This window comes from Haliotis cracherodii, unplaced genomic scaffold, assembly GCF_022045235.1.
Source record: "Haliotis cracherodii isolate W230 unplaced genomic scaffold, xgHalCrac1.p SCAF_14, whole genome shotgun sequence".
Classification (NCBI taxonomy): Eukaryota; Metazoa; Mollusca; class Gastropoda; order Lepetellida; family Haliotidae; genus Haliotis; species Haliotis cracherodii.
In genome coordinates, this window is record NW_027266269.1 from 14391844 (window position 1) to 14400406 (window position 8563).

The window sequence follows — 8563 nt, forward strand, 5'->3', positions numbered from 1 at the left end:
TCTACATATGATGTGAGCACATCCCGCCGACCTTCGGGGCTTCTGTGCTGGTAGTGGGGGCAGGTATATGTAGGGTGCTAGCGGGAAACAGAGGCTTCAGCGGACGGGATTATCAGTCGATATCAGCCAGAGGAAGTGCCTCCCGCCAGGTCAACGACCGCAGAATGTACCATCCGCCAGGCACCTCTATGGTGGCTCCAGCACAGCTCACAAATTGGAAATAACTGATCAGAATAATAAAATGGAAAATGAAACATATGTTTTACCACTGTCTCTGCTTCCAATGCATTTAAACCGTTTGTGCGTAGATGTGATGGACAAGAGTCAGGCCAGAGGAGAAAGCGCATCACCTGCTCAAGCTCCACTGCCGCACATGCAGGATTACATGGCTACACTGCGGTGGGGCAGATGACCTTCCGACTGGGGTACATCTGTCTGGAGAATCGGGCATAATGTCTTCTAAATATTTGCTGAATATCATCCTCTACAACATATGCTTGGCCCAAAATAGACACTTTCCGCCATTGTCTCATTTATGGGTTAGCAATTAAAAACAAAAAGAGGTTTGCTGACTTTTAAGAAAGTAGTGTAAATATACACCATGTCTGCTCGGTGAACCCCATGTATCTGTGTGCATATTAAGGGGCCCTCACAGATACCCTTGTCTTGTGCGAACATCCATGTCTGAAATAAGTTAAGACTAAATTACTACACGTTTAACCTGTACATGAATAAACATTCTTTCCATGCATACCCTTGTTTGTCACACGAACATAGTCTACACTTACAAGACCTTCTAGCAGTGTTAGCTTTTGTCTGCCACATAATCTGTGCATCAGCTTCCGTTGATGGCTATTCTAGATGATTCTCGGTAATATCAATACAAGAAGCCAGCAGCGGTCGAAGCAGGATACTTAAACTGGAATCCTCATCGCCCGAACTTTCTGTCCGCAATATCATCGAAATCAGAACCTTTATTTCGATTCCATGACTCTCTCTGCGAGAGGACCACACATAGGTGCTCGCATAAGGTACACGTCTTAATCAGCCAGTCAGCGTTTCGGCCTCTAAATTATCGATACGAGTGAACGAATAATTCAGAAATACATGTCTGTTTTCTGTATGGCGGAAGGAAATATAGCTGGGGAGTTTTGAGTATACTGTTGTAAATATTTGCATCCTTTGCTTTCTGAGTTTCATGGTATCTACGCCGCAAATGGTGTACTGTCAAGTGTGCATATGTGTTCTGTGTCCCAAACCGAGGTGGTAAAGAATTACACCCGAAACGTTTAAGAAAGTTGACATCTGATTGGCTCTAAACCACAACCATCCTTCAGTCACATTTCATATGACGCGACCTCTTACGAAGGTTGTGTCGTCAGATCTACACGAATAGACTCATCGTAGCGGAGGAAAGATCTGATTATAATAGGTTTGGTTCTGTCCCGGGTTCGGGACTCATGTCACTTCCGGTTACAGGTGCAAGAACGCACGTGATTGGGGCTAAATACATACTGTAGTAAGGATCACTACAGAACACAGCTTGGGATGCCCAAACACGTTTATCAAGAGTCTCAGGCAACTGATAATCTGGATACTTAAACACATTTAAGTCTAGGGTGAAAATACACATCTAGTCTGTGGTGCCAGATCACTCGGAAGGAGGAATGCAAGAGCACATCTAGGCTGGATCTCCAACATATTTCCAGTGAGTGATGCTATAACACGTCATGTCTTGGAAGCCATAACATTAAGAAGAAGGGATGCAAGAACACAACTTATCGGGAATGTGATTACATTCATGTTGGGTTGCATGAAAGAATCGTGCCTGGGATGCACAACACTTTTAATTAAACTTCGGTTTATCCAGGGGTGCAGAAATACGTGAAGTATGGGCTGTAGAAAAACTACCCCTGCCGGCCCGATATATGTCCCTCCGCCTCCCCCTCACACTCTCATCCAACAATCGATTGGAGAAGTGATTGTCATGGTTACCATCGAAAAAGCTCGTTGGTACAGCTGCGTATCGTGGTTACCAAGGTTACTATGGAAAAGCACGAAGATTGCCAAAAACTGACCAATCAAAAGGTTCGTTTATCGCCATTGGAGGGAACCTGCTATCACGTGACCTGTCGCCCCACTGTTCACTAATGTTGTATATATGTCAGTGGAACAGAGTCCTAGCCTTGTCGGACAATTTCGAATAAAAGCTACAAAAATCGTGCTATCGATTAGACAAGGGACGTTTTTGCCATTTGCTCAACTGAGGTTAGAAGTGATACTTTTCTGGCTTGTTTTTCCCGAGACATCGATACATTCGTCTTGCTGATTGCGAAATGTTCGGTGCGAAGGACAGTCAGGTTCTCAACTTAACCTTGCTGACATAGCTGCCGCGTTGCTGGTGTCCGTGACGGGTGCACTGTGTGTTATGAACATGACTACCTCATTAATAACCAGCTGTACACTTAGTATTACTGATCATAACATGCTATAATACAAACACATGCAATTATTTCCAAATGCTATCGATTGTTTCTAATGAACTTTTAAGTGTAACACGACAAGCGAGTTAAACTCGTAATAAAAGGATTGCAGGCAAATTGCCTCCACGCCAGGACTGGGAGAATACTCAAACAGTGCGGCTTCTGATCAGCAATACACATCAACTCACATATTGCCAAAGTTTAGAAGTTGTTGAAGGATAAGTAAACCTCAATTCGACGTTTCTGATTATCACTGTTGTTGAAGGCCCGGGTGTTAAAGTTGTCGGACGACATACATGTAAGAGTATGAGCAGGTATGTCACACTGGCGAGCAAACATATTTGTAAAGATTAGGGTCAGCGATAAGTCCGAGATGTGAAACACCATAGTGAGGTTTTACTTGGGAAGATTGGTGAGCCAGATGTTGTATAGGAGGCTGTTGGCCTAGCGACCGCTCTGCAGAGTCTAGATACCTAATCATAATCTCAGAATTGTCTTAAGAATTCTCTTAGCTCGCTAAGAAAATTCTTTGTTGCACTTAGGAGTGTAGTCATAATGGCTCTGCGACTAACGTCTAGCTAAGTGCCGAGTGAAACTCTGAGAATAACGCTTAGCGGGAATTTCCAAATGTACTAATTATGGACATATTTATCCTTCATCTTTTACTTTTACATTACATATCATGTGATGTGTCATGTGACTCAAAACCAGAAATTGAGTATTTATAAGAGCATAAATATTATGATGTGCTAGGTTTGAATTGATAGAGGTAGTGAATAAATAAATGTTTCTTCTTTCGATAAAGAATCAGTCGTTTTTATTTGTTATTACATATGCCTTTGAACAGACTTTCTCAAACAACATATTTTCCTATCTAATTACATAATTTTTTTCTTGTTGATACATGTAATATATTTTGATCACTAAACAAGTAAATAGCACTAGTCCTTTTAGAGGGAGCACCGTCCGAAAATATTCTTTAAGTATAAAATTACTTTTTTACCACGCTTTAAGTTTTCCCCATCACTTTTGGATTGATCCTCTCAAATATGCATCAGTGAGAATGTGAACATAATAATAACATGCATGCTCTCAGCGCTAATATTATAACCCCAGTCACTGGATCAGTGTGCACTCGAGTTGTATTCTCAGCTCCCAATGGGAGCATACAACCCGAGCTGCCTTGTCAGGTGTAGCAGGCTTACAGTCACATGTCCATCTTGTCCCATCGTGTACCCATTTCACTGCTGGGTGAACAGGCCCATGGCGAACACTGCCACTTGCCCACAGACACACCACGTTACATGTAACATGTGCTTCAGTGTGGGCAGGACAGAAGCCCTAGAAACTCTCAGGAGTGACGCTGCCGAGCGCGGTCACCTACCCAAGGACTCTCATAGATTGTGTGGAAATGAAAATTGTCTTGCATTCACTTTATTCACTTCAAATACCACCATGTACCCTCTGAAAGTTCCCAGCTGGCATATCTCTTTCTTAGAATGGCGGCCATCTTGAGGTGTTTAGAAAATCCTTAAGTCACTAAAAGTCCTCTCAAGTACTCATAACTTTAGTTTTTTATGAATGTGAATTCTTAGATTTAAGAGTAACTTTTGGTATTTCTTAGAATTTTATGACACGTAAGACCTCTTAAATACTCTTAGAGTTTTTATGGACCCGACCCCAGGTCTTAAGGCAACCATTTTTTAATAATATAATATCATTCATATTATCCCGAACATATTCCGCCCTTTTCAGAAACCGTATGTGGACAAGATATCCAGCTGAAGTATTTGTTGAGAAGATTGCTTGTGTCTGAGGGAAACTAATGCTCTTGTTTCAGCAGAGGGCGTCCAGCTTGCAGCAGATAACTCTTTTCTTGTCGTTTAGTATTTCACATGGTTATTTTACAAAACCTTGTCCCTAACAATAGTCGCGGAGATATGGTCATCCTCTCTATCTCCAGGGGACGCAGTATTGTAAACGTGGTCTAACCCCCGGATCCATTCCTGTGTTTCTTGTGATGGCAAATTACCCGCCCTTGATTTCCATTAACATTTCACCGACCACCTGTACGTCGACATGAGGGAAAGGGTGAGGGAGGTAACTCGTGTAAACACAAACTAAAGCCACCTCCAGTTTTTATGGACTGAAGGCATCCTTTCCATCAAAGAGATTGTTTGGGGCTCTTTTTGTGCAAGTCAGTTTTTCAATGCTGAATTTCTCGCAAGCTCGATCATAATCAATGGGACTGGCCGACATGTTGTTCATATCGCCAATCCAACATTTTATACTAGTTTGTAACTCGCATTCTGATTGGTACGTTAGACTTAGTAGCTTAGCCAATCAAACTGGCAAATGGAAATCAAGGGCGGCTAATGTGAAATTGCGGGAACCAAGGGAATGCATCCAGGTTGCCTCCTACTTGTCACTGTTGTGCACTATACCCTATCGATCAGTTCAATCTTCAATATATGTAGCTGGGGCATGGGTGTGCTCTCGTAATGACACACGGTTAACATAGGCCGAATTCACCACTCTTCACTGTCAAGATACGGCTTAGGCATTAACAAAATTTTGATCCACAAGCAGACATAGGGTGATTTTTTTTAAATGAGTAATGAATAATATTGTGTGTTGTAGAATGTAGGTGTCAATTGCACCCCACATATGTATGCACCAAAACCTGCCTGGGCATTATGTGGGTGATATCTGCGTCTGCACCCAGCAGCTCAGGCTAGTGTTTATCAGAGCTGCGGGAATAGGGGATGCCGTAAATTTAGTCAGTACCTGAATGTTAAGCATGGCAACAGTCAGCCCCACTTCATCAAATACAGCACGAGATTAATTCGGAGACAGCTGCGAGATTTTACGAGACTTCACGGTTCAAAATGTCTTCAAACATGAATATGAATGCCCCACATTGAGATCCGAGACTCTTGGTCGCGAATATAAAACCGCTCAATAAAAATTGATTAGCTTCCAAGATATTCCTGGAGAATTTCTTTCAGTCCGTATGCATGTAATTTGGAGACCATTGTTGGGTCAACTTCAGTTTTGTATTTCCGTTATGTTAGTAGCTGAGCTCTTTTATACCAATGCGAAACACCAAAACAAAATAAGGAGTGGCTGTTTCTTCACAAATGAAGTATCACAAACGTTAAATAAGCAAAAGTAGAATATAAACAGCCATAATTTAAATTCAACTACCGCTGAAACGTACTCATGTCCTTTATACAACCTTTCTCACTCATTAACACCTTAGTTGTTTCCAGCCACAACACTCACTCATTAACACCTTAGTTGTTTCCAGCCACAACAGTCACTCACTCACTCCAGGGTTGTTTCCAGCCACAACAGTCACTCACTCACTCCAGGGCAGTTTCCATGCAGCCACAACAGTCACTCATTCACTCTAGGGTAGTTTCCAGCCACAACAGTCACTCACTCACTCCAGGGTAGTTTCCAGCCACAACAGTCACCCCCTCCCTCAAGGGTAGTTTCCAGCCACAACAGTTACCCACTCACTCCTGGGTAGTTTCCAGCCACAACAGTCACTCACTCACTCCAGGGTGGTTTCAAGACACAACAGTCACCCCCTCCCTCAAGGGTAGTTTCCAGCCACAACAGTCACTCACTCACTCCAGGATAGTTTCCAGCCACAACAGTCACTCACTCACTCCTGGGTAGATTGCATGCAGCCACAACAGTCACTCACTCACTCCAGGGTAGTTTCCATGCAGCCACAACAGTCACCCACTCACTCCCGGGGAGTTTCCATGCAGCCACAACAGTCACCCACTCTTTCCTTGGTAGTTTCCAGCCACAACAGTCACTCACTCACTCCTGGTTAGTTTCCAGCCACAACAGTCACTAACTCATTCCAGGGTTGTTTCCAGCCACAACAGTCACCCACTCACTCCTGGGTAGTTTACATGCAGCCACAACAGTCACTCACTCACTCCTGGGTAGATTGCATTCAGCCACAACAGTCACCCACTCACTCCAGGGTAGTTTCCATGCAGCCACAACAGCCACTCACTCACTCCTGGGTAGTTTCCAGCCACAACAGTCACTCACTCACTCCAGGGTAGTTTCCAGCCACAACAGTCACTCACTCACTCCAGGATAGTTTCCATGGAGCCACAACAGTCACCCACTCACTCCAGGGTACGTTCCATGGAGCCACAAGAGTCACCCACTCACTCCAGGGTAGTTTCAAGCCACAACAGTCACTCACTCACTCTAGGGTAGGTTCCAGCCACAACAGTCACTCACTCACACCAGGGTAGTTTCCAGCCACAACAGTCACACATTCACTCCAGGGTAGTTTCCATGCAGCCACAACAGTCACTCACTCACTCTAAGGTAGTTTACAGCCACAACAGTCACTCATTCACTCCAGGGTAGTTTCCAGCCACAACAGTCACTCATTAACACCTTAGTTGTTTCCAGCCACAACAGTCACCCCCTCATTCCAGGGTACTTTCCTGCCACAACAGTCACTCACTCAATCCAGGGAGGTTTCAAGACACAACAGTCACCCTCTCCCTCCAGGGTAGTTTCCAGCCACAACAGTCACCCACTCACTCCAGGGTAGTTTCCATGCAGCCACAACAGTCACTCACTCACTCCAGGATAGTTTCCATGCAGCCACAACAGTCACCCACTCACTTCAGGGTAGTTTCCATGCAGCCACAACAGTCACCCACTCTTTCCTGGGTAGCTTCAAGTCACAACAGTCACTCACTTGCTCCTGGGTAGTTTCCAGCCACAACAGTCACCCCCTCATTCGAGGGCAGTTTCCAGCCACAACAGTCACTAACTCATTCCAGGGTAGTTTCCAGCCACAACAGTCACTCACTCACTCTAGGGTAGTTTCCAGCCACAACAGTCACTCACTCACACCAGGGTAGTTTCCATGCAGCCACAACAGTGACCCACTCACTCCCGGGTAGTTTCCATGCAGCCACAACAGTCACCGACTCTTTCCTTGGTAGTTTCCAGCTACAACAGTCACTCACTCACTCCTGGTTAGTTTCCAGCCACAACAGTCACCCACTCATTCCAGGGTTGTTTCCAGCGACAACAGTCACCCACTCACTCCTGGGTAGTTTACATGCAGCCACAACAGTCACTCACTCACACCTGGGTAGTTTCCATGCAGCCACAACAGTCACCCACTCACTCCAGGGTAGTTTCCATGCAGCCACAACAGTCACTCATTCACTATGCTTTCTGATTCGCATAACAGAGAATTGGAACACTGCACTAGTCTTTATTTAGCACATACTTGTCAGGAATTGCCTAAGATTGCAAAGTAATTGATGATAGGTGATGAATGAGAAAATAAAACTAATACACACAAATTTGATAGTTTACAATACACGGCAACTATTGCATACAAGATGAATAGCATCGGACAAACAACAGACCTTGCAATCTTATCTGACACCAGACACAGTTTTATCATACCCAACAAATTGGCGTAAATGAAGCAGGTTGCTGGGAATAATGCCAGTAACAGTTGGTAGTGAGTTCGAATCCCCAGTTCGCCCCAGTTATGCTCCTTGGTCGACCGGTTCCTAGGTCCTGCATGACGCTGGCCAGGGAGAGGGCAGACTCCACCCTGCGCACAAGCACGATGACCACAAGAATCAGATAGAGCCGTGAAGTTCAACTCCTACCTCCAGACACCACAGAGAGCTCTCTCCCTTTCATATCACTGCCAACAAAGATTTCTGTACACGATAGCTTTGATGCTTCAGTTCGTATCGATGTTAAGTATGTATTCGAATGCAATGTGTCATGTAGGAAATTTAATACTGATTACATAGTCTGGAATGGAAGTCGCCAATTTGAAACTAGTGCCGTAATGTTTAAGAAAGTTGTTTTCTTAGTGGCTAATGTCGACTTCCTGTTAATAATTTCATTGGTCGGTCAAAGTTCGCGAAGGGTCGTTCTGGCGTAACCTGTAATGAAATATCCTTAGCGCTTGCGATTTTAATGAGATTGTGAGAAATTTCTACATTTAAAGCAGTAATTGTTAAACAAGTTAATCTCTGCAGCCGTTGAAAAATGCA